Raw genomic sequence first — 8,853 nt, 5'->3', positions numbered from 1 at the left:
AGGCAGTTGTTTCCTCTACAGGAGGGGTCAGGACTGTCTGTGTGGAAAAATTCCAATAAGCCAATAAACTCAGATTTTCCAACGTGTACCAACCACTTAGAGAATGATGTGGTAAGTTCTTCCATATATTGTGTACCATGTCTCCCTTAAGTCACTATGTTGCATGCAGTTCTTAGTAGAACATTAATTAACTAAAACTTGAAGATATGTCAATGTGTTACTTCAGGATAAAGGAAATCCTCAACTTTATACAAGGCTTATCAAGACTAAAATTATTTTACTGTGTGTTTATTTTGTCATTTACAATACATTATTTATTAACTGTAGAAATGAACAAATACTGTAGATGTCTTATGTTTCATGACTTATATAGTCATGAATATACACCTTTGTAAGAAGTCTGATTTGGCTATTTTATTTTTGATCACCATTTTCTTTTCAGAGAAGCAGATGTGTGTGTGGTTGTGTGTGTTTGGGGGGGGGGAGAGGGAGGAAAGTTAGCCAACTAGCTCTTTCTTTTAAAACCCTCAGGGCTTGGCTGACTCTAGTCTACAACATGGCCACCGTAAATCAGTGGGAGAAGGAGCTAAGTTAATTGCACAGGCGTTTATGAAGGAGAAAGCCTTGATTTACTCCAAAAGCTTTACATCTCCCCTGTGGATGTGGAGTGATGAAAGGAGTGGAGCTAGGGAAAAAGGGGAGGAGGGATATGGTGTTGGGGACAGGGATTGCATATGCGGGCTGTGAACAAAGTTCACTTGCTGCATATTACTGTAGATAAGCTGATTGGTAAACTAGATTGTGGACAGATATGAATCTATTGCCTTGGGTAATAATTATTAAAACTTGATAGAAGTCAGGATGACTTTGGTTAGGATTTTTCTAATTTTTGAGTAAAAATGAAGATAATATATACAAATTAGCATATCTCTCCATAATGTAAATAGTGTACAATTATGTGGAGGGTATGTATCTGGCCCTCCAGCCTCAACAAAGGTTTACATTTTTATTGTTCAAAGAAAAGTAGACCTCCACACACTGCATTTTTTAGAAGCCTGATTTTTATGATTTGGTCCATTCAGTTTTACTATTTTGACAGTATTAGCATCTTTACTAAGGGATAATTTGTGTGTTTTGTACTCAGTACATTCACTTGACAACTGCTTTTACTTTGCATTTCTTATGTAAAAGCTGAAATTACTTCACAAGATGATGACATTATTATCATAGTTTCAATTACATAGCTAGGAATGAGGTAGTTAGTTTAGGTCTAATGTTGCATGGACCAAGCGCATTGTTACAATAAGTCAATTCACTTTTAAATTGCAGTAAAAATGTTGTGTATGGCTAAGTCTAAGTTGTCTAAGTAGGCCGTCAAAGCAATTTTTTCTATATACATTTATTTTACGTTTTACTATTTTATTGAATGACAAAGCTTTTAATGGTGTATTTTTATTGTAGTGTAGTGTTGTCTATAATATTGTAATGTGTAATGCTCTTGAGAACGGTGTGTGGATGTTTTGTACATTATTTTAGGTATAACAGCCTCCCTAGAAACCTGACTCAATTGATGTTGCTTCGAGTGATTTTGTACAAACATCAACAATTGTTTGACGGCAAAGCTCGATCAAGATAATACTTAATCAATATACAGCTAGAAATATAAAATCGTTACTCTTTTATTGATATTCAAACCACAATATTTGACATCTACCATTTATGATTTAGATAGCTGAAAAAATTACTATTAATCTCCAATCTGCTATGGATATATATTGACATACAATTATATTATTGGTGACTATTCTAAAGGATGAAACAAAAAAAAGGCCTATAGATGAACGTGATATCTCTGAAAGCTATTTTAAACAGTGTGAAAGTGTTTAGGGTGGGATTTCTTTAAGTCTAGACTCTGGCTGTAACTTAATATTGTCCTTGATAGCTGTGTAAATCGTATGTGTGAACATTTGGTTACAGACACTGTGCATCCATCATAGCTAATTAGTAGTGGTAGCATAAGGACCAGTTCTTTCCTGACCTCCACAAAGAAGCCGCAGTGAAGAAGTTTGAAGAGTTCCCATGCTTTCTGAACATCTGTTTTATTCACAAAGGGACAGATTAACACTTAACCCCACTTCTCTACTTGCCTCCACATTTAGCAGCAGCAGCTAGTGTCTAGCTAACCAGCTTCTTTCCTGTGTAATGATGCTATCAAGGTTTCAACTGCCTTTTTTGCAGCTGTGTGCTGCATTTAACACACACACACACACACACACACGCACGCACGCACGCACACACACACACACACACACACACACACACACACACACACACACACACACACACACACACACACCACACACACACACACACACACACACACACACACACACACACACACACACACTGTGAACAAGGAGGTAGGAGGTGGAAGCGGTAAGAAACGGTTGAGACCGTGGTTTTGAAGGTACAGTATAGGCCTATGTGGCTGCTAATGGGAAACATTCGTTACAGTAGGGCAGACGAGCTGTAGCCACGACATAGGAGTAGTGGAGAAACAAGAAAGCCTTGGATCTCCAGTGCAAGAAAAAGAAAGAAGAGTGAAAGACACTCTTATTTCCATCACAAGTCAAACTTTTAAATCAATAACAGTTATTCTTTTGTTTGTCTGTTGTTATTCAAACATAATTCCCGTAATTTATTTAAAAGTAGATCATGTGTGGTGTTAGGGTATTATTTTCCAATTCACAAATGGTTGCCATCAGGGCTGCCTCACATGTCCGGTGGAAAAAAACGTTAAATCAATTGGGACACATCTCAACACATATAGGGGATTTACTGTTTGTGAACGCTTATTACAACTTCCTCACTCAGGTTATAAACCAACACAGAAACCCAGAAATGTTTCAAACGAGCCCTGTAACTTGAACTATACCAGCAACCTTTTTTTCACCACACCATATTGAAATAATTAAAATCCCTACAGAACATATACAGAACATATGAAACCCTCCAAACAAGGCATTTATTTCAGAAAGTAATTTAACCTTTTAAGATAAACATGGGCGATGGTGTCACTTTGTTGTGACGGTGGTTATCTCTTTTTGGAACAAAACTCTTCAAATGTCTCTTTCAAACAGCGCTGTGACCTCAATAGAGAAATCTGCAATCCTTCCTCCTCCGTTAAGCGCTCCATGTACTCAGGTGCTTGAATCCTTTTAGTTTTACTCCAGAGGGGATTTGAACAGCATGAATATGGATGTGACGATGATGAACCCGACGATGAAGGTAGTTTGGTCTTCCTTCAGATAAGCGTTAATCACATTTGGAGACCGTGGCGACAGAGCTAGGTGTAAACTTGGCCAGCGGCATTATGCGGATGGGGGTGGAGTGTAGAGTGAGTGAAGGTGCTTGTGTGTGTGTGTGTTTGAGTGTGTAGGGGGTTAGGGAATCTCTCTGTGCAGCCTTGAAACACTCACCCATAAAGAAAGCAGTAGGTGGGGTGGAGGATGTTATCTGAGCACACGTAATCCCAAACTAGGGATTGATCTCTTGAATCCTCCCTTCTCGCTCCTTTCTTCCTCTCTGCTCTTCGTCCTTTCAATCTTCTTCTTCCTCCTCCTCCCCTCATCCCAGAGTCCCAGAGATGCCATTGAATGTTGCTAAGTGCTGACGAGGCAGCGGGATGAGGGGTTATAATTAGCCCAGATATCCTTATTCATATTCAAATTTCACATCTAATCTCACCATGGATTTTAAACAAGGAAACTGGATTGGCTCGCCCATGACCATCAAAAGATGTGATAGGTCACATCACCTAGCAACAGCGTAAACCACCCATCTCCCTATTATGATGAATCTGATTGTTTCCGTTTTTTGCTTTTACATTGGTGGAGGTACTTGTCATGATATACGCTCCTCATTGCCCGCATTATGTTCATCTAATACATTTCATTTTAAACTGAGGTGTCCACTTTTTGGAGGTTGGGTTCCTGAACCATGGTAAAGTTGAATTTAAATGTTTTCCTTCCCCCTACTTTACTCTAGCTTATATAATATGCAAACTGTTCCATCCCTGTTCAAAAGTGTTTTCTGTCTCTTTCTTGTTTTCATGACAACAACACAAGGGTAAATTCTTAAAGCTTGAAGCAAAGTGCGTCACTGCTGGCGACAGTTGGAGCCACCTACTTTGAGTTTCACGGCTCTGCCAACACACTCTCACTCCCTAAACGTCCAGGAGCAGTCTTGGTCAGGGTCCCGTGGCGTGCAGTTGGGACGTGCCGAGGCTCCCTCACCTTCATAAACGGACGCAAAGAGCTTTCAACGGATTGCAATGTATTCCCATAGTTCACAGAACTCAGAATTCACATATATACACAAAATCAGCGTGGTGGGGAGGAACGACACGCCGACCCCTACGACTCCTGCGCACGGGAATCGGAAAAGCAATGTCCGCCTGTGCGGCCCCCGGAAGAGTTGGGACCGGAACCGTAGGCCCCGATTCCGAGACAGGGGTCGAGGCCGGGGGGCGGCCCCGTCGCGGAGGTCGAGCCAGCACCACCGGCTGGTCTAAGTCCAGGTGAGCAGCCTTCACGCGGTCCACCGAGACGTGCTCGGCCTTACCACTCAGGTCGACCACAAGGTGTTTGTCCCCGTGCTCCAGAACCCGGAAAGGCCCATCGTAAGGGGGCTGTAGGGGTCCCCTGTGCGCGTCTTGCCGGATAAAGACATGCCCCGCCGAGCGGAGCTCCACGGGAACCCGGGACACCTGAGTACCGTGCCGAGCAGTGGGGATCGGAGCAAAGGCCTCAGCGGCGTCCTACAGGAAAGCCCGCTGGGCCGTCGCCGACCAGGGAGCCGATGCGTTGGGGAGGAAATCCCCCGGAACCCTCAGCGGCTGACCGTATACCAACTCCGCCGTGGAGCACTGCAGATCCTCCTTAGGCGCGGTCCTCAGGCCCAGCATCACCCAAGGCAGCTTGTCGACCCAATTACCGTCCGTAAGGCCGGCCTTGAGGGCCGCCTTCATGGAGCGATGGAACCGCTCACAGAGGCCGTTAGCCTGAGGGTGGTAAGCGGTAGTCCTGTGCAGCTTAACCCCTAAACCACTCGACACGGCGTTCCAGAGCTCGGACGTGAACTGTGAGCCCCTGTCTGAGGAAATGTCTGACGGGGTGCCAAAACGACACACCCACGTCGCAATGAAAGCTCGGGCAATGTCTGCGGCTGATGTTGACACGAGAGGAACTGCCTCCGGCCAACGGGTCGTCCTGTGGTGAGGAGGTAGGAAAAACCCTGAGAGGAGGGCAATGGACCAACCAGGTCGATGTTGACGTGATCAAACCTCCTCTCAGGCACCAGGAAATGCTCCAAAGGGGCCTTGGTGTGGCGGTGCACCTTAGCGCGCTGACAAGCCACGCACTCACCAGCCCAAGTCCTCACGTCCTTTTTTCAGCCCTTGCCAGATGAACTTCGCGGCCAACAAGCGCACCGAAGGCTTAACGCCGGGATGTGACAGGCCGTGCACTGCCTCGAAAACAGAGCACCTCCAGCTGGCGGGAACGACTGGCCGCGACAGGCCTGTGGAAACGTCACACAGGAGGGTAACGCCCGCCTCGCCGAACACCACGTCCTCCAAGCGCAGCCCCGCGCCCTCCACCATAAACTCACGGCCTTCCAGCAAAAAACGGAAGTGCCGCACAGCCAAATAAAGTCCAAGGAGCTCTCGGTCAAAAGCGTTGTACTTGCGTTCTCTGGGCGTCAGCTGGCGGCTGAAAAAGGCGAGTGGCTGCCAAGCGCACTCCACCCACTGTTCGTGCACTGCACCAACGGCGTAGTCCGATGCGTCTGTGGTAATGTAGATAGGAGCCGTGGATGATGGGTGCGGCAACAGGGCCGCCTGAGCCAACGCAGTCTTGACCTCCGTGAAAGCAGACTCAGCTTCTGCCGTCCAGTCGATCGCCTGGACGGGGGTCATACCCTTCAAAGCCTCATACAGCGGCCGCATAATGTGAGCGGCCCGGGCGATGAAACGGTGGTAGACAGTCACCATCCCCAGAAACTCACGGAGCGACCGGGCTGTGTGTCACGATCACAGGTACAGATCAGAACCCAACAGCACGACTCAGATACAACCAGTGTATAGCAATGTTCAGTTTATTCAGGTCAGGGACAGGCAGGGTCAAAACCAGTAAATCCATCAGACAGGCAACCAAAACCAGACAGGGAGCAGGCAGGAACTCGAGATCCGTAAACAGGCAGGCAGGGATCAAAAACCGGGCAGGACAAAAATCTAGGCTAGAATACAACACTCACTGGAGAGCTTAGCGGAAACGACAAGACAATCTGGCAAAGGACAAGTGATAGTGAGGTGGTATAAATACTGTGGAGTGATGAGGGAATGAGTAACAGGTGAGAGGAAGGGCTGGGGAAACCAGGTGAGGGAAGTGAGCTGATTACAAGGGCCTGGAGGAAGGCGGGATCTGAAATGACAGGAGAGATTAGTTGAGCCACCAAACAAACAATAATAGAAGTGTCTAACTTGTGACACTGTGAGCGGGAGAGGAAAAGCCGCAACAGCCTCCACCTTCGCCGGCAGGGGTGCTGCACCGCCCTTGGTGACGCTGTGTCCGAGGAAGTCAATATCAAACACCCCGAACTGCACTGCAGGATTGATGATCAACCCGTGTTGGCTGAGCTTCGTGAAAAGGGCTCGGAGGTGTGACAGGTGCTCATCCACCGAAGCGCTGGCGACCAGTATGTCGTCCAGGTAGACGAACACGAATGGCAGGTCCCGCAGCACCGAATCCATCAGGCGCTGGAACGTTTGGGCGGCGTTCTTGAGCCCAAAAGGCATCCGCAGGAACTCGAAAAGTCCAAACGGCGTTATCACTGCTGTCTTAGGGACGTCCAGGGGATGCATGGGCACCTGGTGGTAGCCACGCACCAGGTCCACTTTCGAAAACACCGACGTACCGGCCAGATGTGCCGAGAAGTCTTGAATGTGCGGCACCGGGTAGTGGTCAGGTGTCGTGGCGTCGTTGAAGCGGCGGTAATCCCCACATGGGCGCCATCCACCGTTCGGCTTGGGAACGACGTGTAGAGGAGAGGCCCAAGGACTGTCAGAACGGCGGACGATACCCAGGCGTTCCATGGTTGAAAACTCCGCCCTCGCTACGGCAAGCTTAGAAGGGTTCAACCGCCGGGCCCTGGCGTAGACTGGGAGACCTTCGGTGGTGACGTGGTGCTCCACCCCATGCTTGGTGGTGAGCACGGAGAAGGTGGGCAGCGTCAGGTCCGGAAAGTCAGCCAACAGCCTGAGAAAAATTTCCGCTCCCGACAGCGAGCCCGACAGCCCCGTCGTAAGCCGCCTTGCCAAGTGTACAAACGAGGGAGGAAAACGTCAAGGCATCAACCAAGTGTTTATTTTTACCGTCCACAAGGAGTCCGTGAGCACATAAAAATTCCGCCCCGAGGAGGGGAAAATAAATGTCTGCCGTCACAAAATCCCAGTTGAAACTGTCAATAACCTGCTTAAAAAGCTGAGGGTTAGGCTAGGTTTCTTCTACAGGAACAAGTCCTGTTTCTCGCTTGAAGCCAGGAAAAGGCTAGTCACTGTGACCTTTTTAACTGTGCTGGACTATGGTGATTTGATGTATATGAATGCACCTGCCAATTGCCTGGTCAAGTTAGATGCTGCGTATCACAGTGCACTGAGATTTGTGACAAACTGTAAAGCATTAACCCATCACTGTATCCTGTATGCAAGGGCTGGTTTGCTTTCACTAACTGTACGGAGGCTCAGTCGCTGGTACATTTGTATATACAAAGCCATGTTAGGGAAACTTCCATCTTATATTTGATCCCTGATCTCACGGAAAATTGTAAGTGGCTACTGCCTGAGATCGAATGCTGTAGTTTTATTAAATGTGCCAACTGCTAGGACTGTCTTAGGGAAGACAGCTTTTAGATGCGCAGCTCCTCTGTCTTGGAATAGTCTGCAAATTAAATGGAAACTGAACAATCTGGTGCCACTAAATGTTTTTAAAGCTCGGTTGGATGCTAGTCAATCGGAAGCTGTTGGTACCTGTTTATGTGGATAATTATGTAAATGATGCTATATGATGTCCTTTTGTTGTTCTATTTATGTTTTTATGTTTCATGTGGAACTACTTGAGCAGGTCTCCCTTGAAAAAGAGATCGATGATCTCAATGGGATTTATCTGTATAAATAAAGGTTTGAAATGAAATGAAATTAAATGAAACGTTGTCCTCCAATGCACAAACACATAGGCCTCACGCCGTATGTGCGAATGGGGCCGCCATTAGCCGTCGTCAACCGCGGTCCATGTCCCCCACGAGCGACGTCTTCCCTCGAAGCAGGAACTACACTCCGTTGAGCTCCCGTGTCACACAAAAACAAGCTTCCCGAGACTCTGTCGCTGACGAAGAGCAGCCTGCTCGTGCCGTCAACGCTCAGGGCCACTACCGAGCGCTGGCTCCTCCGTTTCCCGGAGGCTTGTAGCTACAGGGAGCGACACACTTCTTCACGCTGGTCCCGAACCGCGCGTGGTAAAAACACTCCTGTGTCTCCACGCCGGCTTGCTGCTGTCGTGTCCAGTCTCCCCCAAGCCTTCTTGACTGTTGCGGGGGCGCTGAGTGTCACAGCTAGCGCCCTGCACCTGGCTGCTGGGTATGAAACATAAATAGGTTATATCTGCACTACTCATTAACTAAAAAACACCAGATTATCCTTGTTAATTAAACGACATTGATAGGTTTTAGTGTATATTGCTTTTGTCACGTTTTCCCTTTCAATTCTAAGAAACAAGTAGTTTCTATGAGTTTTGGATG

The sequence above is a fragment of the Gymnodraco acuticeps genome, unplaced genomic scaffold, assembly GCF_902827175.1.
Source record: "Gymnodraco acuticeps unplaced genomic scaffold, fGymAcu1.1, whole genome shotgun sequence".
NCBI lineage: Eukaryota > Metazoa > Chordata > Actinopteri > Perciformes > Bathydraconidae > Gymnodraco > Gymnodraco acuticeps.
Note: the sequence above shows the minus strand (reverse complement) of the source record.